The sequence below is a fragment of the Marmota marmota genome, unplaced genomic scaffold (assembly GCF_001458135.2).
Source record: "Marmota marmota marmota unplaced genomic scaffold, marMar, whole genome shotgun sequence".
Lineage (NCBI taxonomy): Eukaryota > Metazoa > Chordata > Mammalia > Rodentia > Sciuridae > Marmota > Marmota marmota.
Genome location: NW_026000005.1, coordinates 10,378,892 through 10,404,108, shown reverse-complemented (window position 1 = coordinate 10,404,108; position 25,217 = coordinate 10,378,892). Strand labels below are relative to the sequence as shown.

The 25,217-nt window shown below is 37.3% G+C and overlaps 1 long non-coding RNA gene across 4 annotated transcripts in view; it reads right to left on the bottom strand.

The window, feature by feature from the left end:
- Nucleotides 1-4,641: 4,641 nt before the first annotated feature.
- LOC107138458 overlaps nucleotides 4,642-25,217 on the bottom strand; it is a 31,916-nt gene continuing 11,340 nt past the window's right edge. The window contains exons 2-4 of one of the 4 annotated variants that reach the window (XR_001502995.2): nucleotides 10,406-10,686; nucleotides 9,460-9,616; nucleotides 4,642-4,697 (exon numbers count right to left, since the gene is read on the bottom strand). This is a non-coding gene — a long non-coding RNA (uncharacterized LOC107138458). Of the gene's footprint in view, nucleotides 4,698-8,754; nucleotides 9,617-10,405; nucleotides 10,687-23,671; nucleotides 23,917-24,711; nucleotides 24,762-25,217 lie in introns of those variants that run through there. The other 3 variants (XR_007349394.1, XR_007349393.1, XR_007349392.1) reach the window with 3 other exon arrangements.

The following is a 25,217-nucleotide window of genomic DNA, read 5'->3' as shown; positions in this document are numbered from 1 at the left end:
TGAAGCCTGAGATGAGGAGAAATCAGAGAAATACAATTTACTTATCAGAAATAGAGATAATGGGATTTCTAGAAAGACTAGATTAAGAGAACCAGGGAAAAGACACGTGATGACCTCAGGTTCCAAGCCTAAGAGAGCACAAGAATAAATTAACAGAAACAGTGAGATAGAGAGAAGATGGCACAAGGAGGATGATAGACATTCAGTTTTAGTTTCACTGAGTTTCAGGGACAAACAATGAAAAAAAAATGAGTTTGTACCTAGGTAGAGAAATCAAGGCTAGAGATAACAACTTAGAATCAACTGCCCTGGAGAGAGCATGAAAAGTGAACTGGTTTAGAGTGTAAGTTGGAGAAAAGTTGATAGTGGTTGAAATGAGAAGTATGATCTCTGAGGATCACAGAAAGTAAGAATAAGGCAGGAGGAGAAACACAAATGGGCAGAGGAATCAAAGCAATTCAAGGAGGAAAACAACAATAGCAAGGGTTATAAGGTAATTGGGGAGAAGATCTCTTCAGCTGTTGTATCATAAACACCTCTCCTGAACCAAGGTATTTCTATTTTAAGAAATGTTAACCTACCATAAATGCTCTCATTCTTTTATTTTAACTCTTAAAATAAAGTCTATCAATATTTCTTGATTCATTTCTGACTCTTGGAAATTAGTCTGTATTAAAATCTCATTACAATGTCTAAAGTTGAACAAAGTTTCCATAGCTGTCATTTGTAAGTAGGTATCCTTCCTTTCAAGGATAGAATGGCATATGCATTGTATAAAAAGGAAAAATAAGAGCGAAACATAAACTACAACTTTTTTTCTTATAGTCTGGATTTAGTCCAATTGATAGCAAACATGGATTTGGTCCTAGTACGAGCTGGCTTGTGTCCTCACAAAATTCACATGTTGATGTACTATTCTGATGTAGCTCAGATGTGGGCTAATTAAGAAATAGCAATGTGGCAGATGTAATTAGTTAAGATTAAGTTATGCTGGAGCAGGATGGGCTTCTAATTCAGTATTACTGGTATCCTTATAAAAATGGTAGATTTAGACACAGGTACACCCAGGAGGCCACCAGTGAAGATGAAGGCAGAGACTGGGGTGCAGTAGCAGCCAAGGAATCCCCAAGGTGGCCAGCAAACCACCGGCAGCTAACAGACAAGCATGGAATAGATTCTTCTTAATAGCTCTCAGAATAACCCAACAGAAACCCAGCTCTGCTGACTTCTTAATCTTAGACTTATACCCCCCAGAACTGAGAGGCAGTAAATTTCTGTTCTGTAAACCACCAAGTTTGTGTTACTTTGCGGTGGTGGCAGCAGCCCAGGCAAAATAATGTCCTCAAACAAGTCAGTTACCAATATATTTTCTCAGCTGGTGCACCTCATAATCTCACCACAGAAGACAGAGTAATAGCTCACCCTTAGGAAAAAAATGTATTCACCTAAGCAGTTTAAAACTGTCTTATTTTCCAATCCACTTTATTCCCCAGAGAAAGCAATTCTTTGACTAAAATATACATTGAAAGACAGTTTAGAATAAATTCCTGCCCCTATCTGGACTGCTTAGTCTTCTAAACAAATCTAATAATAGAACTGGCCCATCCACAGGGATTGGCAGGTTGTATGTACCATTGGACCATCAAGGAGTTTCATAAAAGTGAAGCCAGGTGAAATTGCCCATTAGCAAGTGAAGACTCTGAATAGGTGTTTTTAACTGAGGAAATGATTATGATTTCTGGAAATGGACTGTTAGTGTTGTCTTTTGATATTCAGTGTTAGTGGGAACAAATTCCAGCTGCTATTTTATAAAGTGGTTTTTGTATAACTGTAGACATTTATAACTCAGCATTGGTATCTTTGGCTTGGCAAATGATTCTCTCTATGCAGTGGAAACATTTTCTAATGGTCAAGTTGCTGAGTGGATGGTTTCCATGGCAGAAATACCTCACTCTGGGGCCACTTTAAGTGCTTTCAGCATTATGCATCTCCATTTACAAAACCTTTAGGAGGTCTATTCTAGAGGCTGTTCTATGGCCAAAGATTTTCTTTCTGACAAAACCTCCATATCATAGCTGACATCTGCTGGATTTAAAATATGATTTTATAAAACATTATGGAGATTTACTACTGGCAAAATATTGCTAAAACCTAATTTAAGTTCCTTTTCCCTCAATTAAAACAAAATGAAAAACAAAAACCAGGACTTTCAAGTGATGATGATCTGTAGAGTCCTCATTTTTGTAGGTGACTACTATAAAGAACCTACGAAACACTGACAAATTGAACCAAACTCATATGTTGCCTCATATATGCCTCAGATATGATCACCCAATGATCACCCTGTCTATCCTTCCTGTTTGTTCATGGACACACTCATCTCTTCTCCTTGGTTCATTCCAATTCTCGGTTCAGTGTTTTTCAGAAGTGGAGATAAGGGTAGTGGCCTTCCATTGGCAGGAAATTTCAAATGGCTGTCCATTCAGGCAATTGTTCAAGTCGGCCAAAGTGTAGAGAAGAATGGTGTGACTATAAGTGATGAGAGAGTATTGAGTGGTATCAGTCAATCACAAGTCACAACAGTCCAACTGATAATAATCCACACCTGGCCCTTATCCCTCAGCCCACAGGGAAGGTAGGCTATAGATTCTGTTCTCTTTTAAAAGAGGAAGCTGCTACCCAGCCAATTTCTGTCATTGAAAGTAAGCCAAGATGGAAATGTTTCCCAATATTCCAAGAGAGTGTGGGAAGCTAGATTTTGAGAAAGAAAACAGATCTTCTGATTTTAAGCTTTGGAAACTATCAGCTTCCTATGACTTGTAGCAATTATAAGACAGGGCTTAAGAAATACAAATTTATGATCTGAACAATTCTTGAGGTCAGAAGTTCATAATGAATTTCAACTGGGTTGAAATCAGGGCGTTGGCAGGGCTGCACTTCCTTTAGAAGCTCAAGAAGAGAACTCAGCTTCTTACATTTTCCATTTTCTAGAGGCTGCCTACACTCCTTGGCTTGTGGCTCTATCCCCACTTTCAAAGCCATCAGCATGGCCCCTTCAAATCTCTTTTATCCTCTCTTTTCTTGTTCCATATCCTTCTCTGATTTCCCTGCCTCCTTTCCCTTGTGAAGACCCTTGTGATTACAAGAGGCCCACTTGAGTACTGCAGGATTACCTTCCAGCCTCCATCAAAGAGGACTATGACTGTATGTTCTAGATGGTTCCCAGCTTCAAAGAGAGCCAAACGAGATTCCAGGGCTCAAAGGGTGGGAAGAACAGTTCCTGCATCTATAACTCAGGAAAGGTAAGCCCATGCCCGAATACACCTAGAGAAGGTGTCTCCATGCAGAGACATGCAGGTAGAGAGACGACGGTGACACAGGTTAGGTATTTGTAACGTTTTTCATGTCTTCTGGGATACCTCTTCACTAATCAGACCACTTGCATTTGCCTTTGACCAACAGAAAATTTCACATATTGATTTTTGACAATATTTAGGACTTGAGGGTTATTGGTGTAAATACTAGTTTATGTTATTATACACCATTTCACAAATGAGCAGAATAATTTTTCATTCATGTCTAACCCATCTGAGGTCATATGTGACTTCTTTCATGTCAAGTTTTCCTCTTGGTTCCTCAAGGGTTGTCTCTGCTTTTTCCTAAGAGGAGCTTGGGCACAGATACAAACTGGCACAATGAAAGTGACATTAAGGTATCCTCATGACAACAATCTGATGGATCAGGTTACATTTCAGTTTTGTTCGAAACTTGGATGAATCTGGCAAAGACAGAATTGGCACAATGACTTTCACCATGATTTATGATCTTTCTAGGTCAAAGTTGAAGCAGGTCAGATAGGCTGAATTGGAATCATGTCAAGATGCAGATTCTTGTCTGCTGGCAAAAAGATTGTTTTCTTCTTGTTCCAAGTATTAAATATTTTACTGAGAATATGTGTACACATTGCAAACACAGTGTGAAGAAATACATTGCCTTCTTCATGGTTTTAATCCCAGCTCTTAGTATGGGCACCAGGTTTACCCTCAGTGAAGTAATAGTATCTTCCTGAAAATGTCTTTGGTCAAGACACATCTGTGTCACCCCAGGCAAGTTATTCAAACAGTTAAATAAGTTAAATAATAAATAAATATATACCTTTGGAGACTCTTGAAGGACTAAATGAAGTAATAGATGTTAATGTATTCTATAACTCTGAAGTGTCATATGAAGGTAATGAGATGTTATTACATATGATTTGAATTCAATTTTACTTTTTTTCTTTGTACCATTTTCTTTAGGAGAAAACACTCGCACATTATCTCATGAATTCTTTGGCCTAAGTGTCTTCTAAATGATTCTAATTCTTATCTAAAGGCTAATTAAGCTGCTTAGGGACCAGGTTCAGTTATTTTTTAATGTTTTGAACTTATTTTATCAGAAAAAAAGAACAGAACTAAGTCCATATTCATATCATACAGAGTATATAACACTTGCAAGGTTGGAATCTCAATTAGAGAAGGCAGATTTTTTTATGTTTGTGGTTTTATAGAAGGATCAATTTTATAAATATCATTAAAAATATTATGAGGAGGGGCTGGGATTGTGGCTCAGCAGTAGATCGCTCACCTAGCAGGGGCGGGACCCGGGTTCAATCCTCAGCACCACATAAAAAGGCATTGTGTTGTGTCCATCTACACCTAAAAAAATAAAAAAATAAATATTTTTTAAAAATATTATGAGGAAACTTCCTATTACTAAAACAGAGTTAATTGGTTTTGATAGAAACAAGTTGGTGAGATATTTTGGAGGGAGAGGTAAATTTGGTCATGGAATAAATTTTGCCCAGGCACAAACTTACTGGTTTACTGGTTGCTGAAAACATCTGGAACACTTCAAATTTTGCATTATGAACTAGAACAATAGAGTTGTATAAAACTCTTACAATGTATTATGAAGCCAGCAAACTATGTGGTGCCTGAGTCATGAACTCTGAGTTTGGCAAAACTTAGATCATTGTTTCTTAACTCAAATTTGATTTCACAATGAATTCACATTTCTTTAGGCTGCACATCTCCACCTGTTTTTAAGTTAATTGTTTGACTGATTTGATTGAGTGATCTCGTTTGCTCATCTCATCCTGTGTAGCTTTGTAGCTATGCCTCATAGTTACCAGGCTGACCTGGAGGAATCCTCGAATGGCCTGAAGCATGTTTAGCCCTTGGGAGATGTGCAACTTCCTTATGGAGGCTTGGATTTCTGAGGGACAGTAGTTTTTATTGTAATTCTGTCTCTAGCATTAGAGGGAGTTCAGGTGTGAGTTAAGAGAGAATGGATTTTTGGAGACCGGAATAATGGTTGTGAATCCCAGGTTGCCATTTTTTTCCCCCTCTGGTGAACATTGTTGCATTACTTTATTTCTTGATATAATGGATCCTTGAAATACTTAAGGGATAATTTTGAAACATAGAAATCCTGAAATGCAAGAAATACTACTGGAGAATTTCTGGAAATTTACCATTGAGGGGAAAGAAAGATGAATAAAGCAAACACAATTTGAAATAGAGATTCCATCTTGCTCTCTGGCTAATAATTTGCTCCATTACTTCAGCTTCCAAATTGGCATCAGCTTCAAATAGATGGTTTAGAAAATTACAAGTCTTGTACTTCTGGGGTTATTGGAAAATAGCCCAAATCTCCAGTGTTAAGTCTTCAAATGAAAAGAGTCCACTGTAGTACCTACTTCTTAGATTTGCTGTAGTCATCAGGAAATGAAATATATGCAAAAGAGGATGTAGCAGAATCAATCACATTACTTTTTCCAGAGTAATGCTTGTTAGATGAGTGGAGTAAGAGAACTAGTTTTCTTCAGGTACAAATGTAATGATGATTGCATGCACTCTTTAGATATTTTTTCTAGGATTCTCTAGACTCATTCCCTTTGGAACATACTCCCTGGGTCAATATCTCTATGTCCACATAGGGAGGAAGCCAGAGAATAGTTTCCTGTTCAACACTCTCTCTTCTCTCCTCCTTCCTCTTCTTCATTCTCTGTGATTAGGATCTGTGCTCATCCAGTGTGTGTGTGTGTGTGTGTGTGTGTGTGTGTGTATTTGTGTGTTTGTAGGAGACAAAAATTTTACTTTTTAATATTTTCTTCTTTTTAACTAAATTTTGGTTAAAACAAGAAAGTAATGGGACTTAAAATATATATCAGAGAATTAACAGAAATCTCAGAATTAAGTTAAAAAAAGAAAAGTTAAAAGATTCAACATTACTATATAGAATATATTACAGTTCATGTGAGAAGTCAGATTCTGAGCAAAAAGGAAAAAAGAAATTTCTGTAACAATCACATGTATCCCATCAATTCCTGTCAGATACATAAAAACTGAATACAACATTTGAAAAATGAGTTCTATTTCTGGTTTAAGATGGCAGATGAGGTACAAGTTTTCATTTTAACATCTATTAAAATAAAAGTTAAAGAAACATAAAGATAAACCAATAATATTTTGGGATGAATCAAAAAACAAATGATTTCAGTGAACTTCTGGGAGATTGAAAATGAATAAGAAGAATATCTTGGTGGGTGAAACAGACTAAGGAAGTCAGTTTTATAAATAATAAAAAGCTACCGGAAGACAAGAACTGATCTCTTCTGCAGAATCCCAGAAGGTCTCTGGCTTCACAGTCAAAAGCAAGAGGATGTCAACTAGAATTTCTAACTCCATATCATGTACAACCACAAGAATGGGATCCTAATTAGAAAGTTATACTCTGTGTAGGTACAATATTTCAAAATACACTCTGATGTTGTGTATATATAAAAAGAACAACAAAAAAGAATGAATAAAATTGTATAGTTTGCCCTACTTTTAAAAAATCAGATTTGTAATGAACTGCTGCTGCTGTTGATGTGGCTCTTCAGTCCCTCTGCCCCAAACCAACATGTAAAGCAAACCAGCTAGCCCCTCTTTAAATAGAACAATGTTTGTGGAAAGCAAAGACTCCTAGTCCTACCTTGCATGCAGACAAAACACATGGAAGGCTTCATTGTATTTGTAGGACAATATGCAAATATTAATAAGACTACATAATGAAAAAATTATAAGTATAGCAGATAGAATGAATAGGACAGGTAGAGAAAAGAATGATCCTCTGATATCAATAATGTGGTTTTCATTCATTCACTAGACAAATATTTTCTGAGAAGCTACTGGGTACAGGTATTGTTCTATGCTCTTGGAAAACAGAAAAAGGAAAAAACAGACAAGTCTCAACCTTCAGGGAGTTTATGTTACATTATGTCATTTGCAAATAAGGCTGCAAGAGATACTCCAAGAGCCAATGGAATGAGAAATAAAGGTTTAAACATAATATTTAAAGATGACTTATAGAACTAATAATAATATGTATTGAGAAAAGTAGAGGTAAGTGATTTAAATTATAAGCTCTCACATAAGAGATTCATTGACACTGTCTTAAATTGATGAATCAAAACAGAGTTTGGGAGGAAGTCACCAAAAATTAAAACAGAAACAATTGAAAGACTTTGTCTCCAGGATATAGGACTGAGGGTAAGAAGAGAAGAACTGTAGAGTCATGTTTGCTTTCCATCCTAAATTCTATTTGCTTTGTTACCACGTGCATGCATCACATTGATTGATATATATGTACATTTAAATTAAGTGACTTCTAAGAACAACTGCAATCAAAGAATGAGACCCATGTTTAATTTACCAAGTATCATCAAATTAGGCATGACATCATTAGAAACAGATTTTCCTTTCTTCTATCTTTTAGTGAGTGCTTAAAAATAGATACCATTTTGAATCTTCTTTTGGCTATAGTGAATGGTGAGGCAAAATAATTGGTTTGTGAAGGCCCGTGCTGGAAAGGAAAGATAGAAGTCCGAGTATGTGTTAAAGCAAATTGAGTGCAGTTCATTTGGACAAGATAATGCTTTCTGTTCCCCATTGTTTACCCCTGCTTAGCCAGCAGGATCAGGGAAGTGGAGCCAGCATTTACTGAATGCTTATATTGTATTAAGTAGTTTGTATACAGGAAATCCCTGAACCTGCTCAACAACCTTATGAAATCGGCATTCGTTTCCACATTGGATAGATGAGGAAACTGAGGGTAGACACATGACGAAGCTTGCTAAAGGCAACCCTGTTTTGAAAAAGCTACACTTCCACATCAGGTTTTTCTGACTCCAAAAGTTGTGTATGATCTTTCTTCCTTATGCATTGATTTTTCCAGAGTATGCATTCTTAAAAAAAGACTAGATTTTAATAAAATTCCGTTTGAAGTTTCCTATGGATATATTCTGTTGTGCAAATTTTCATAAGTGATGTATTTTTCCTGGTGCCTGAGACATTTAGCTAGTTTGATAAATATTTCAGCATAAAATGGATAATAAAGGTACATATCTATTAATTTCCTAGTAGTTGAACAAAAATCAATTTGTAAAGTTTTATTATTTTTATTCTCAACCAATATTTTCCCTATTGCTTTATGCTGCACTCAATATTTTGCAAAATTTATCCTTGAACAACTCTTTTGGTCCATCTCATGACCAATTTCACATACATACAACTACTTGCATGTTATTTTTTAATTTTTTTTTATTTTTTAGGTGTAGATGGACACAACACAATGCCTTTATTTTTATGTGGTGCTGAGGATTGAACCCGGGTCCCGCCCCTGCTAGGCGAGTGCTCTACTGCTGAGCCACAATCCTAGCCCCATACTTGCATTGATATTATCTGCTGGAATGAGACAACAATTTTTCCTTAGATCCACTATCTGTCAAAAGAGAGAAACTTAGGACTGGGCATGTAACTTGGTGGTATAGCACTTGCCTGGCATGTGCAGGGCCCTGTGTTTGATCCTCAGTATGGCAAATAAGTAAATAATAAATAAACTCTGGTAGCAAATTAGATGCACACAGATTTGGGAAAGACAAACATAAGTTAGCATTTATTTCACATAGATTTTACATGCCAGATATTTTTCATATATCATTTCATTTAATCCTTTCTATAAATTTATTGGGAAGATATTTTACAAATACAAATGGAAACTATAAACCAGAGAGTTTAAGCAACTTACCCAAAGTCACAAGCCAGGTAAGTAATAAAACTATGATTTGATGTATATATGTGACTGCATGACCAATATGATTCTATAACATGTACACGCAAAGAAATGAGAAATCATATCCCATCTATATATGATACATCAAAGTGCATAAATGTCATGTTAACTAATTAAAACAGTAAAAAAAACTTTTTTAAAAACTTATGATTTGAGCACAGGATTTAAGTAGTATACTTGTCATGTTTCTCAAATTTCCTGACATAAGCAATTTTACAAGTTCTTTTTGCAGCCCTTAGGAGGTAAGATGGACTGTTGAATAGTGAAGCTGGATGTACTTTAACTGTTGATATCACTGACCTGAAATAGGCTTGCCTCTATCAATGTTCCTCTGGAGAGAGGTCCCAAGTGGGGCATTAAGGACACATTCTCTATCTTGGTTGATTTCATGTTGTTTTTATTGGAGAGTTAGAGGGGTTCGTGGCATGATGATCTGTTTCTCTCAGAAGATATGAGACTGGAAATAGGAGAAGGAAAGTAAAGGAAAATGAAAATCTTTAAAAAGATGACATTCTTTTCCTCTCTAATATGATGAAATTGAATAAGAATAAAATTATAATCATGTACTTTTGTCTTAAAATTTATCTACTCAATTGTACAGAATTGCAATGATATGGCTTAATGGGAGCTCATGCAAAATCTGACCATCTCTTCAGTCTCAAGCCTTCATTATAATTTTCATCATAATAGCTCCCAAATATACATCTCCAACCCAAACTAACACCCATAGCTTTAGTTCTGCATGTCTAATAGTTCAAGCAACTCATATTCTTGGAGTTGGTGATGTCTAAAAGTCTCCTCAGACTCAACATGTCCATTATTGTACTCTTAAATCATTCCTTCCAAGCTCATTTTTCTTCCAATATCTCCCAATCAGGGAATATTTCTGATATATATTTGTTAGTAAATTTAGGAGTCATCTTGAGATCTCCTTCCCTCTCACCTTTGTACTACCATCTCTAATTCTTCCTATATCATTCCATTTGAACATCTAGGACTTCAGAATTTGTCACTCTTTCACCTTCACCACTACTTATCAGCCCATGGAATCCTTATTTCTCACCTGTACTATTGCTGTGGTGTAACTGATCTCCTTATTTCTCCTCTGGCCTTCTCCAACCCACTCAACACACAGCCTGAGTGATACTTTCAAAACACAAATATGACTGGGTTATGCACACATCCACTCCCACATTACGTTTCTTTAGTGTCTTTTATTCCTCTCATATATAAACCAAAATCATACCTGTTTCCCTTCCCAGCCTTGTCCCTTAATGATTTGTTTCTTCCTCTCTTCATTCCAATGTATGGACTTTCTTTTAATTCCTTGAATACACTGTGGAGTTTCCCATCACAAAGCCTTGGCATATGTTGTCCCTTCTGTCTGAAATGTTTCCTTCTCTCCATTTGCTTAATGCATGCTCATCCTTCAGATCTCCATTAAATTAGCATTTCTAGGGCTGGGGATATGGATCAGTGGTAGTATGTTTGCCTGGCATGCATGAGTCCTGGGTTTAATCCTTAGCACTGCAAACAAAACAAAATAGGACAAAACAAATTATTGTTTCCAGATGGAAGCCCTCCCTGACTCTCTAAACTAAGAACTGAGTTTCATGTTCTTATAGAAGTATTTACTTGTTTTGGAGCTCTCATCTTAATTCATAATCCAGTTAATGGTTTATATAACAAATATTTGCTGCATATTATGTGCTGGGCTCTTTTATAAATGTTGGGGATATAGTGGTGAGTAAAATAGTAAAAGTTCCCTTCTAAGGATAAGCAATGGAGAAGATAGATAATATTCAAATACACAAGTGCTACAGAGAAAAATACATGTGGGAAAGAAGACAGTAAGTGCCTATGTATGAACACAAGCATATGCTATTTTGAGTAGGGAAGAACTGATAAAAGTAACATATGAACTAGATCAGAAGGTGAGCATTGCAAATACCTGTAGGCAGACTGATCCAAATAGAGGAAAGAGTCAGGGCAAAAACCTTGAGATAAAAGTGTATTCTCCATGTTTAAATAGCAACTAGAAGGCTATCATGATTGGCACAGAGTAAATGGGAAGGAAAACTATAGGAGATGAGGACAGAAAAAGGGACCAGGTCATGTAGGGCCTGGAAGATCAATGTCAAGATCTTTGTCTTTCAGTCACTGGGAAATAATTGTGCAAGTTCAGTGAAGGATGTGATATAACCTATGTTTTTTATGGGATTAAGATGGTAGCTGTATGGGGAATAAACTGTAGATGTTGGAGAGTAGAATGAGAGATATCAATTAGGAACTTGTCTGCACTAATCCAGGCAAGACATAATGGTCGTTTGATCAAGATGGTAACAGTAGAAGTATTCAGATTCTGGATAATTTTGAAGGAATGACAACAAAATATTGGCAGATTGGGTGTGTCTTTCAAGAGAAAGAAAAAAATCAAGGATTACTTCAAGTTCATGCTGTGAGTAATTAAAAACTGGAATCTATTTATTGATAGAAGCAAGTCTATGAGAGAAACATATTTAGGAGGAAAGCCCAGGGGTCAGCCTGAGGTTTGGCTATTACTTACTAAGTGAATCAGAGAACAGACAGTTGGATCTGTGAAGCTAGAGTTTGGGAACAAAGTCAGGGTAGGGTGACCAATTCTCCTGGTTTGCCAGGAAACCAGTTTCCCAGGCAGTACTAAAACTAACAAAACTCTAGTCAAACTGGGATGAGTTGCTTGTCCTAGGTCTGAGCTACAGATTTGAATTTGTGAGTCATTTGTGCATAAATACCATTGGCTGTAAGATTAGATAAGATCACCCAGAGAGTGTGTGAATGAGAGAAGATAATTGGTTCAAGGTGACTTGAGCATTTAGAGATGAGGAAGTTAAGAAAGAATCACAGAAAAGGATAAGAGAAGAAGGAGGAAAACCTACACCCCAGAGTGGTGTCCTCTAAGTCAAGTAAAGAAAATGTTATAAGTAATAGGTAGTAATTAACTGTGCCAAATATGGACGATAAATAAAATGAGGACGAATGGACCACTGGATTTCACAGTATGGGATCATTGGTGACCTTGAAAAGGGCTGTTGTCATGGAATTTGGGGAGCAAAACTTTGGCTGTAATAGGGTTAAGAAAGAGGAATTGTGACATGTGGTGTAAAGGAGAATGGAGAAATAGGGAAGCAGCTAGAGGGAGAAGTAGGGTCAAGAGGGTTTTAGATAAGAAAATAAGTACCATATTTATAAGCTGTTGAGCAGTACCACCAGAATAAATGCTATAGGAGAGAAATGGAAGAATTTCTGGAGCACAGACCCTGTGCAGACACTCAAGTAGATTTAGATAAGATCACAGATAGTTTATGTGGTTCAGATAAAATTAGGCAGGAAGAACTTAAGTATTTTTCTGATTGCCTCTATCTTTTCACTGAAGAGGGGAAGTTAGGTCATTAGACAAGACTGGCAGGTGTGGAATGGGGCAAAAGTTCTGGAAGAAATTTAAAGGGGTGGGGAGAGAGGGGCAGATGAGTATATAACTCCCATGTGGAAAGTAATGGATAGTCTGGTGACATGAGGTTCAAAGCTGAGAGAGGGAGAAATACTTGGGCAATTTCAGTGAAGGATGTGATATAACCTATGTTAGTGGCTCATATAACCCCTTACACATAACCTAGGTTATATGTTTGTGTAGAGGTGAGAGGGAAAGGAAGAAAAACATTTAGACGAGGAGCAAGGAGACCACACTTCTTACTTGCAGGCCAAGAGATAGAGCGGTCCTGAGATAAACAGACAACATGTGAGACATCCAGAGAGGAAACGAGTCCTCAGGGAAGACGTGACTTTCAGTTGGAACACAAGATATTAAGTATTTTAAGGCACAGTGAATGGGTTGGAGGAGTTGATGATGGGGGTGTGAGTTCAAGTCACAGCCTTGAGGGTTTGTGTTTATGGAATCTCATAAGAGGCCTAAGCTTTTTATGCTGACTGAAATAAACAGGGGTAAAATATTGATAGTGGTAGAAAGACTGAATCTCTTGGGAGGGAGCTCTGGAGGCCCCTTTCTTTTCCCACCAATGAAAGAGAGGAGACGAGGAGGGGACCTTCAGTGAGCATGAAGGGTTCTGGGACCATCTCTTCACTCCTGCTAACCAAAGATGTTTCCCCAGGTGTTCTCAGTGTCTGTCTCCGCCACTGGATGATGAGCTCCCTGAGGGCAGGAACTCTTTACTTTTGCATTTCCTCTGTTGTGAATGGTGCCTGACACACAAGAAGTGTCCAATAAATTTATGGTGAACAAATAAATAAGGAAAGAATAGAAGTCTGTGAGGTTCATACAAGCACTGGTGTGACGAGGCCTCCAATTAAAGGAGACAACATCCAGAACAAACAGGGTAGTAATCTCCCTGCTCCTGGTTGGGTGTTGTGTATCTACAGGACTCCATCCATTCACTTTTTAAAAATGTTGGCGAGATGTGCTGGGCAATTTTGTTTCTCAGAGAGATAATATTTTATCTTAGATTCCGTCAAGAACCGAGGAGATTTGTTGTAAAGATAATTGTAGAAATAAGGCGATAGAAATTTCATGGAAATACAAAAATAGCCCAAAGTATGGGCCTCATGAGGGATGAACCACACTTTGGAAACTAGGTTATTTTGTGACTCCCTCAGTGTCTGAAGACAGAGGTAACCCTCCATCTTAATGTTAATTCAGCTCCTTTCTGTCTGCTTGTGTGGCTTTTATCACTACCAATCAGTTATATTTCCCTTGTCCTAAAAATATTTTTTCTACTTCATGCTTGCCGATGGTTTCTTCATATTCATTATTTCTGCTAAGCTGTGCAATAATGCTCTGTGCATTTTAGGCTGATATTCCTCATCTTCCCCCTTTATAACCATCCAGATATTCCAAAATCACTTTGTATATCTCTCTCAGTACTTGAGTTGACCCATTTGACTTTCTTTCTCTATTTGTGGCTTTAAAAAAAATGCTTCCTCAGTAGTTTTCTGTCCTACCAGATTGTGTCTCTTTTCCTCTGTTATAGGAGGTCCCAATTTCTTATTTAATGACGACTGACCCTTTCATGGTTCCTTTTCTAAGCTCCCTAATTCAACCAGAAGGAGCAGGTAGATGTGGTTGTATCCTTTCCTTCCCATGTAAGTCTTTCCTGGCCTTCAACGTAACATTTAATTTTCCTTGTACCAACTAAGATCTTAATCTTTGGTTTTAGGAAATCTGTCTCATTCTCCAGGTTAATCAGCCTGTCTTCCTCAATTTTGTTTCCAATCTTCTTCTGTTCCTTTTTTTAATAAAGTGAAAACACTTTTTAAACCACTCAAGTTCCTATTTGATTTCTTAAGCAAATCTACTTCTAGAGGATGAGTGTTGTGCACGATATTTTAGTTGCCTTCTTAGCCTTTGGGTTTGTGTTGATTTTCATGTTCTTTCTCTACTTCAGCCCAAGATCCATATGTATATCTAAATACTTATTAGAGACCGAAGTACAGCAGGAAGTTCAAACTGATCTTCCCTTTTATATCCTTTCATGTTTCACCACCACCTGACCAGAAACTAAAGCCCTAAATTTGTATTTATCTCCCACTACTTCCCCCTTACCCTTACTCTACATAATTAATAGTTGTCTAATATTAAATATTTCTCAAGTATGCCTCTTCTCCCCTTCCGATTGCCATTCCTCCAATTCAGGTTCCTGCCATCACTTGCAATCAGTACGATGACATTATTGGAAAACCTGCATTGATGCTCCACCTCTCTAATCCCTTCTTCATACTGTGGAGGGATTTATAAAGTATCAACCTAGCTATTCACTTCTTGGACTTAAAACTTTTTTTTTTTTTTTTGGTTTCGGAGATTGAGCCCAGGGGCCCTTAACCACTGAGCCATATCCCCAGCCCTTTTTGTATTTTATTTAGAGACAAGAGTCTCACTGAGTTGCTTAGGGCCTCATTAAGTTGCTGAAGTTGGCTTTGAACTTTCAATTCTCCAGCCTCAGTCTCCTGAGCCACTGGGATTATAGGCATGTACCACCGAGCCTGGTGGACTTATATCTTTTAATGGATATCTATTACCTTCAGTATAAAGTTATCATTGTATAATAACTATAATTTGGCCTCTGACCCCTTGTCTGGCCTCAGATCCCTAATTGTACTCCATTCTATTGAACCCTCATTCCATCAATAATAAATGATTGGCAGATACAAATTTGCCACATCCTTTCATAACTTCCTGCCTGATGTGTTGCTAGATTTGTCATTATGCCCTTTTGTCCATGGTTAATCTGGCAAAATCTAGTTCCTCACTCTTGACTCCATTCAAACAGCTCTCACTCATGAATATTTACTTGGTTTGTCCAAGGGAAACTGAGTCCTACCTAATGCCATTCTTCCCTTTTTTATTGTACTTGTCCCATTGCAACGACTAGTCTTCATATTTCCTTCCTTTTAGACTGAGAATTCCCTAATGGCAGCATCTACCTCTTATTATTTTTGTGTCTCATGGAGTGAGCAGAGCACCTGATCCTTCACAGGTGTTCAATAAATGGTCAGAAAATGAATGAAACTCAACTGGTTTTTTTTTTCTAATTTTTAAAAATTTTTTGACAGTATGATTTTTGTTTATTTTTCATTTTTATTGACATGATAAATATACATATTTATGGAGTTCAATGTTCTGATACATGTATTCAATTTTTAATGCTCAAATCCAGGTAAATTCAAATTTCTATATCCTTAACCATTTATCATTTCTTTGCTTTTTTTCTCATGTCCTTATACATGTACTTTGGATAATAATGATCATCACATTCAACTATCATTAATTACCCCATGCCCCCTCCCTTCCCCTCCCACCCCTCTGCCCTATCTAGAGTTCCTCTATTCCTCCCATATGCCCCTTCCTATCCCACTATGAATCAGCTCCCTTATATCAAAGAAAACATTCTGCATTTGTTTTTTTGGGGATTGCTAACTTCATTTAGCATTATCTTCTCCAACGCCTTCCATTTACCTGCAAATGCCACGATTTTATTCTCTTTTATTGCTGAGTAATATTCCATTGTGTATATATGCCACTTTTTTTATCCATTCATCTATTGAAGGGCATCTAGGTTGGTTCCACAATTTAGGTATTGTGAATTGTGCTGCTGTAAACATTGATGTGGCTGTGTTCCTGTAGTATGCTGTTTTTAATAATGAAATTAAACCCTTATGTCTCACCATGCACAAAACTCAACTCAAAATGGATCAAGGACTTAGGAATACAACCAGAGACCCTGCGTATAATAGAAGAAAAATGTGGGATTAGGCCCCAACTTCCTTAATAAGATTCCTGTGGCACAAGAATTAAAATCAAGAATCAATAAATGGGATGGACTCAAACTAAAAAGTTTCTTCTCAGCAAAAAAACAATCTGTGAGGTGAACAGAGAGCCTACATCTTGGGAGCAAATCTTTACCCCTCACACATCAGACAGAGCACTAACCTCTAGGGTATCTAAAGAACTCAAAAACTAGACACCAAAACAACAACAACAACAACAACAAAAAACCCTCAAATAACTCAATCAATAAATGGGCCAAGGACCTGAAGAGACACTTCTCAGAAGATGATTTACAGTCAATCAACAAATACATGAAAAAGTGTTCATCATCACTAGCAATTAGAGAAATGCAAATCAAAAATCACTCTAAGATTTCATCTCACTCCAGTCAGAATGACAGCTATTATGTATACAAACAACAATAAATGTTGGTGAGGATGTGGGGAAAAAGGTACACTCATACACTGCTGGTGGGACTGCAAATTGGTGCAGCCAATATGGAAAGCAGTATGGAGATTTCTTAGAAAATTGGAAATGGAACAACCATTTGACCCAGCTATCCCTCTCCTCGGTCTATACCCAAAGGACTTTTCTAATCAGATTTTCTTAAACAGAAAAGAGGAAAAGGAGTTAAAGAAATTTGTTTTGATTCTTACATAGCTTGTGGTATGAGCATTTAGAAAACTATAAAATGGGAATGGTGAAGAGAGATATCTAGTGCGAATTTTGTAGATAGAAATATTTGTGAGGCTCAAGACTTAAAGCATGTGGAGTTCAGTTGCCTTTGGTTTTGCCTTGCTATTTCAATAGGAAGTACGCTTGTTACTGAATGACCATGACAAAGACATTAGCAAATTTCAGAAGAAGAAAGAAGCAGCAGCAAAACATGGTCCTCACGTGTACCCTGTCTATGGCTTGTTCTGTCTGGACCTCTCTTTTCTTCACCAGAGAGGGGGAGTACACCAAGTCATGTGAAGATTACAGAACTAGTTTATGGATACTTCAGGCAGATTGTTATGCTTTCTTCCTTAAAGGTTGTGAAGTTCAAGAAAAATGCTTACTCTTCCTGTCTTGTTTTTTACATTGGAATGAGGTCAAAAATAATTTTCAGGCAATAGCTGTTAATAATTACAGAGAAAGCATTTTATGGCTGCCCAGCCAGAACATTTTTGTGTTGGAGATGATGACACATTGGTAGACAGCTTCTTTCTCTGCTTCACCCAGTTTTAATTTTCTTACCTTCAGATGCATTATTTTTTCCATGGGAGACACCACGCCTGCCCCACTAACCCATCACATGTCCCTTTCCTGTTAGCTAAAGGCTCCACCAAGTCCAATTCAGATTCTGATCTTTGGTCTCTGAGCCATTGACTAGTCTGACATCAGTTGTAAAGCACTTAGAAGGCCAGTCTGGAATCTAGAAGACAGCAAATAGTCCATAAAATAATGTCCTGAATGCTTCCAGAGTCTCTGGTATGCCTTGACAATAAAGTGTCTGGGTATATGTCATTAAATATACTCAACCAGTGTCCGAGGCGGCCTGCTCTGTGTTCTTGTCAGAAAGAATTTTTAAAACTATTTAAGGGCCTTGCGTTTTTTACAATGTGTTAAGCATGTTTACATATACTAATTAGAAGTCAGTAATGCATTATTTTCAGATTTTACAGATATAGGAAATTGTTGACTGAAGTCATATAACTAGTAAATGGCAGAACAGGAATATGAATCTGGCACGCCTTCTGTCAAAACTCATTTCCTTACTCTCTCTCTCTCTCTATATATATATATGTATATATCAAGTAGGGAGCTCACGGTGATTTGCAACAGGAAGGAGATATGGCTACCATACCCCACCCCTCATTCCAGTCTTAATTCTCAGCTTTCAGTTTGGGGCCCCCTATCAGAAAATGGCATCTTTACTGGTCCTTTGAGATTGAACAATCTGTTGTCTGCTTTTTCTTTTTCTTTTTTTTTTTGGTGGGAGGTACTAGGAATTGAACTCAGGAGTACTTTGCCACTGAGCCCCATCCCAGCCCTATTCTGTATTTTATTTAAAGACAGGGTCTCACTGAGCTGCTAAGCACCTTGCCGTTGCTGAGGCTGGCTTTGAACTTGTAATCCTCCTGCCTCAATCTCTCAAGCCACTGGGATTAAAGGTGTGTGCCACCACACCCTGCATGTGTCTGTTATTTGATTGCTTTGGTCATTTTTTTTTTAACTCCCGGAGGAAGAAAATATTCAATTGTGTCAAAGTATCAGATACCAGAACTTAGATTTGCTCTAGACTCTGCTGCTTCTTCAAGGCATGAACTTGGATAAATTACCAATCTCTTTGGGACTCACGTGCAGCATCAGTAGACTGGGTGTTTGTCTAAAGACTGCTTCCTGCTCTGATAACAAATTTTTATCCCACTTGAGAGGTAATGAAATATTATTAGCATGTAGGTATCAAGTTATCATTAAGGAATTTAAAGCTCAAAACTCTTACTGAGGGGGCTGTGGTTGTGTCTCAGCAATAGAGCGCTTGCCTAGCACATGCAAGGCGCTGGGTTCGATCCTCAGCACCACATAAAAATAAATAAATAAAATAAAAGGTATTGTGTCCAAATTATAACTTAAAAAATAAAAAAAACCTCACTGATAAAATTGAAGCTCAGAAACTATAGGTAACTTTGCCAAAGTCATAGAGCTAATAGCTGGTTAATCATAGATTTGAACCCAGTTACTAGAGTATAAAGTCAAATCCTTTAAACGTGGCACACAAATTCTCCATGAGTTATGCCCGTCTGCCTCTCTGGACTTACCTTTCATGCTCCAACTATTATTTATAGAAACCAGTGAGCAAATCATAAGCAAGATATACACTGGATTTTACTTGTCAATCTCTGGGCCTCCACCATGTTCCTCTGTGGTGTTACGTTTGCTTCTTCTCAACACCTGGGTCATTTTACTCATTCACAACTTAGTTCATGTCTTTTCCTCTAGAATGTTTCTCAAATTTCCTGGTTGGAGTAAATTGCCTTTTCCTCACCTCCATAGCACATTATGTATACTTTCATCTCCAAATTGATCATATTTTCTTAAATGTATATGTTTTATTCCATTTCCCTCATTAAATCATAAACTCTTTGAAAGAATGCATATTGTCCACGATCTCAAATGGGCAAAGAAATCTCATTTGAACTTCAATGGACTGATGCCAAGTATAGGGCTTTACCATGCACTTCTCAAGTTGTTTTCTGAGTATGATTATATTCACATCCTCATTTCACAAATGGAGAAATGTAGGCTATATAACCCAAGATAGAACCTCAGAATCCTGTCCTTGCTCAGGACTCTAGAAAGAGTTCTCTATAAACTCACTTCCCTTCAGGACTAAGCCCTCTCCAAAATATTATGCTGTTCACATTGTTCTAAGATCTCAATGCCATTCACCCCACAAAATTCCATGTACACTCTCTGCTCTCCTTTCCTTTCCTTTATTTCCCTGTGTGATCATTCACTCCATTTGAAATTTCCTTTCCCTGGTTTCTGTAAGACATAACACACAATCTAATTTTCCTTCTACCCCATGCGGCCAATCCTCCTAATCCCGCTTTGGGAGATCTTCCTCTACTTAGCAATTTGAGTTCTTCAAAGATCAGTCTTGGACCCTTGTTTATTTGTCATTCCACATTCTTTTTCTATGAAATCTTGTCCATTCCTGCAGTTTATAAAAATATATTATGTATACACGATGACTTACAGATTGGTTTCTTCACCAAAGACCTTCCTCTAAGTTCTGAAGTCACACATAACTTTTTATTTGGTATCCCCTATTGAATACCTTTTATGTATATCAGTTTTAACGTGTCTGAACTTGAACTCATTTTCTTATTTCTGAAATCTACTCTTTATCTGGAATTCTCAATCTCCCCACCACCTACTAACTGCTCAGGACAGAAATGCTAATATTACCCATAACTGTTGTCTCTTTTTTAAATGCCTGTCAATACTACTTTGAAGATGAATCTTGGATCTGTCTACCTCTCCATATGTCCACTGCTACTCTTCTTGTTCAGCTGCTACCACCTCTTGTCTGAACTTTAGCAGTAGCCACCCAACTGGACTTTTGTTTTCTCATCACACTTTGTTTTGCTCATCTCCTCCAATCTTGTGTACTTCTAGATCACGGGTCTTTTAAAAATGAAAATTCAATTATATTATATCCCTGATTTAAATCTTATAATATTCTCATTTCTCTTAGGATAAAACAGAAAACCTTTGTCATGGGTCTCAAAACCCTGCATGATCTGGCTTTCATGTTTCTACTTCTTCAAAGCATTTCCATTTTATCAGTAATCACACTTATTATTATATCATTTATATGCTCTTTTTTTTCTTTAAAAACTATCATTCCCACTAGACTGTGAATTTCATGAGATCAGTGTCCCGCTCTGTCCTTCTGATCACTGAGTCTCAGGAGCCTCAGGTACCTTAGATGCAAAAGATAGTAAATATTTGTTGGATGAATTATTTTTGGTGCACTAAAGATAGGTCTTCTTTGGGGGCCTCTCCTTTGGCGAATTCTCCCCATTCAAAATTTTAAAAAATTCTTGTGTTTACGAATTAAATTTAGAGGGCTGGGGCTGTAGCTCAGTGGCAGAGTGCTTGTCTAGCATGTGTGAGGTACTGGGTTCCATCCTTAGCACCAAATAAAAATAAACAAAATAAAGGTATTCTCTCCATCTACAACTACAAAAAAATAAATTCAAAAAAAAAAAAAAGAAAAAAAAAGAATTTAATTTAGGGCTGAGGTTGTAGCTTAGTGATAGAGTACTTGCCTCACACCTGTGAAGCAGTGGGTTTGATCCTCAGCACCATATAAAAATAAAATAAATAAATAAAATAAATATATTGTGTCCATCTACAACTAAAAATACGTATTTTTAAAAAGAACTAAGTTTAGACACATTGTATCCCAAATTATTCACTTTCTTTCTGTCATGTATTTATTGATGCATAAAACCCACGTATGTGCTAAGTGGGAGAAAGAGAAGTAAAGGATGGGAACTCACAGTGGGTGACAAAGAGACACAGAACATATGGAATTGCTTCTAATCCTTTAGAACAAATATTTACTAATTTGTCATGTTGGTTATTGTCCTCAGCTTGGTTATCCTGGCTGTCTCCTACAGGTGTGTTACACACTGTAAGCCCTGGTTTAATGTGATAGGGAATCTGACCTGCACTTTATGAGGCCAGTTGTTTCCTCATGCCAGAGGCAATGTAAGCTTATAAAACTCAACTGAAGAATGTATTTCATCATTATTTGTTTTCTCCTTTTTCTTTTTCTACTATCTTCCATGGGGAATTCACATTTCCCCATGTAAATTCTGGGAGATGAGTAGAAGATAGCCAGTGTTAGCAATAGGCTGAATTCAACACTGGTCATTATCTAGCTTCCTTTGTTGGGTAATCCTAAGCATGAGACTGCATAAATATCTCATATCATAGTGATTCAGCATTTTTTAGGGAGTGTGCTCTATACAAAATTGAAAATAAGTGTCCAGTAGTAGTGGTGGGTAGAAGAAAATCAAGATACATATATTTAACTAAAAAGTTTCTTTGTTAGGACTGTTAACTTAAAAGTTTCTTTGTTAGAACTGTCAGGAATTCACAGGTCATGGTTCTTATTCACATGTCACTGTTTTTTAACCCCCAGAACACTAGTACTCAGATGAATACTGGGGAGCTAGCAAATTACATGTGAAGAGATATCTAGGGCTGTGTGTTTGCTCATAATTCCATCTATTTTTAACTTAAGTAACTTGCACCCAGGAAATCAGCACAGTGTGTTACTGAATAAGTGAAAATATGCAGAATTAAGACAGAATTAATATTTTATTGTACTAAGAATATTCAGTGAGAAGAAGCTGACTTTCTTGGGTTTCCACAAACATTGTGGGGTTTTGTAGGTTAAACAAAATATGTAACTTTAAAGTACTGCAAATTCCTAGACCAAAATCTAAGGCAAAGTTCAAATCCTTTCATTTTTTTTCCCTTGGCAGACTCTGTGTGTTTCTATTCAACCACAATGCTGATCCTACCCAGAGACTCTCAAGTAAGTGCTTCTTTATTAAAATCTTTATTTAAATCAGATTTAAACTGTGAGAAGTATTTTTTCCTGGGAAGAAAATTAAGAGACCATAGCATTATAACATATTTTAAACATTTTCCCAGAATCACCATTTAGATTGACTTAATCTAGAAAAACTATGATAACTAAAATATTTGGTGACCAACAGAGCCTTTTTAAGTGTATTATCTAGATAAACTTCTAAGTATGACAGTTCTTTCAGCCAAAATATGCATTATTGAAATCTCTGTGAAATAAAAATTTTGCCTATACTGAATTGTGTGAGTAGTGTAGAGTGATCAAAATTGAATCTTCACGGTTGATCTCCTGAAATTGACCGCGAGGAGCACTTCTGACATGGGTACTATGGTCCGTGCATGGGTACAAACAGAACCCTCCTCAGATGATCACATCCCCAGGTGCACTAAACCACACTTTGTGGAAGGAAAAACTGATGCTCTTTCTTTTCTTCTTTTTTATATATCCCAGTGTCTATTTTGGCAACTTCTATAGCTGGGGCAGCATTGGAAGCTCTTAAGATTGGCCCAGGTGCAAATGCCATAGACCTTCTTCCTGCCCTCTGGGTACTTGTGCCAAAGTAACTCAGGATAAAAGTAATTTTCAGTATTTGCTTTATTTTTTCTTTTGGTTAAAGACATGGAAATTTAGAAGAGAGAAACCACTAAATGAGACCATTTATGCTGAAAGTGCTGAGTGTGCTCAAAGGCAGCATAAAGGTCCTGAGGAACAGGAGGGACGGTGTCTGGAATGAGAGGACCAAGCTTGCGGGGAGGACAGAGAAGGGAGAGCTGGTCCTCAGCAGGAGGAGGTTGGAGTTCCAAGATAGTAACTGAGTTCTTCAACTCCTCTTAGGTTGAGGAAAAGGAGGGGAAATAGTACAGGGAAAGAACATTCAGAGAGTAATTCCAAGAAAGGATAAATATTGGAAGTGACACACAGATTGGATCTTCACAGAACATCTATTGCAAATATCAACACACCACATTGGAGCCCATGAATATGTACAGTTATTACAAAATGTAGAAGAGAGTAAGGGGATAATTGGAAAGCTTTACCTGATGTTCTCTGTCTTCCTTGGAAAGAATATTCTCTGTGAGGAGATGATCATCAGAAATGAGAAAAAAGGTTGTGGAGAGAGCCAGGAAGAGCTAACCCTCAAAGGCTGAGGGTTGATGGAGAAGGTAAAAGACAAAGAAGAGAGATGTTACTGGTCTCGCAGTGTTTAGCAGGACACCGTAATTTAGAAATAATGGGTTATATGCAGGTCCATATTCCATCCCAAAGAAAAAGAATGCAAAATTACTAATACAGAGCAAGTGAAAAAGTAAATATTTAGAATGGAAAAAGAAATCACAACAAACTATAATAATATATATTTTAAAAAATTTTTTAGTTGTAGATAAACACAATATTTTTATTTATTTATTTTTTATGTGGTGCTGAGGATCGAACCCAGGGCCTCATGAATGCAAGGCAAGTGCTCTACCACTGAGCTACAACCCCAGCCCTAATAATTTACTTTTGTTATTTGATAAAAACATGTGCATATGGAACCAATGCCTGGGCCCCACTTAGGGCTTTGGGAAGAACCTTTGTAAGAAAGGAGGTTAAAACTTAAAGCTTCATTAGCTTCATGATAAACCTACCTCTAGTTATTAAGGATATAAATGCCACTAAGAATAAAGGTCTGGTCTGTATAGCATCACATTTCAGATAGCCTCTTAAAGGAGGAAGAAACTGATGGCAACTTGACATTGACAATGCTGGCCTCAAAATGTTCAGAATATAGTCAGGAGACCTCTAACCACCCCCCCCCCACCATTTGAATAAAAACATGCATATGAAAATGCTTTAAATTATAAAGTTCTTCCCTGATGTTAGTATTTCTTTTTACATTCTGCAAAACTTATTATACCTTAATTGATAATCAAATTTGTCTAAGCCTTCAATGAACCCATTTATTTTTACCTAGGGTTTTGTTTTATAATTACTATGAAATAATGTCTTTCATTTTTCCTAGAATACACTTTATGCTTTCTATGTTCCTTATTTGAAACAAAATTATGATATTAATCATCATGGTAAAATGACTCACCCTCGTGCTGAGAGCCATAGCCAAGCAGGAATGACGCATGGCATTTTGGGTTGAAAGGTGAACCTGCTCAGGGATTAGGGTGGCTCCAGGTTTAGGGTGGATCCTGCTGGGAATAGGGCGGCTCCAGGTTTAGGGTGGATCCTGCTGGGTATAGGTTGTATCCTGCTGCCTCAGGCTCCCGCTCCTTTGGAGTTCCCATTGAGTTCTCGCAGGGTTCTGAGAGGATTGGTGCGCGGAGCCGAGTGGAGGCAGGGTGTTCACAGGAAGTGTGGGTAGAGTGTCAGTGAGAGTTCTGGAATAAAGAGTTGCTGTTTGAATCTACAAGGCTTTGTGGTGGCTCGGTTATTTTGTGCCCAGCCAGACTGCGGCATTTGGTGGCCCATACGGGGAACGCCTGAAGCTTGGGGGTAAGTGAAATTGCTCACCCCTGAAGGAGAGCAAAAAAGATGGGTGACTATTTCAAAAAACAATGCATTCTTGTTTTGATTTATTTTGTTTTTATTTCA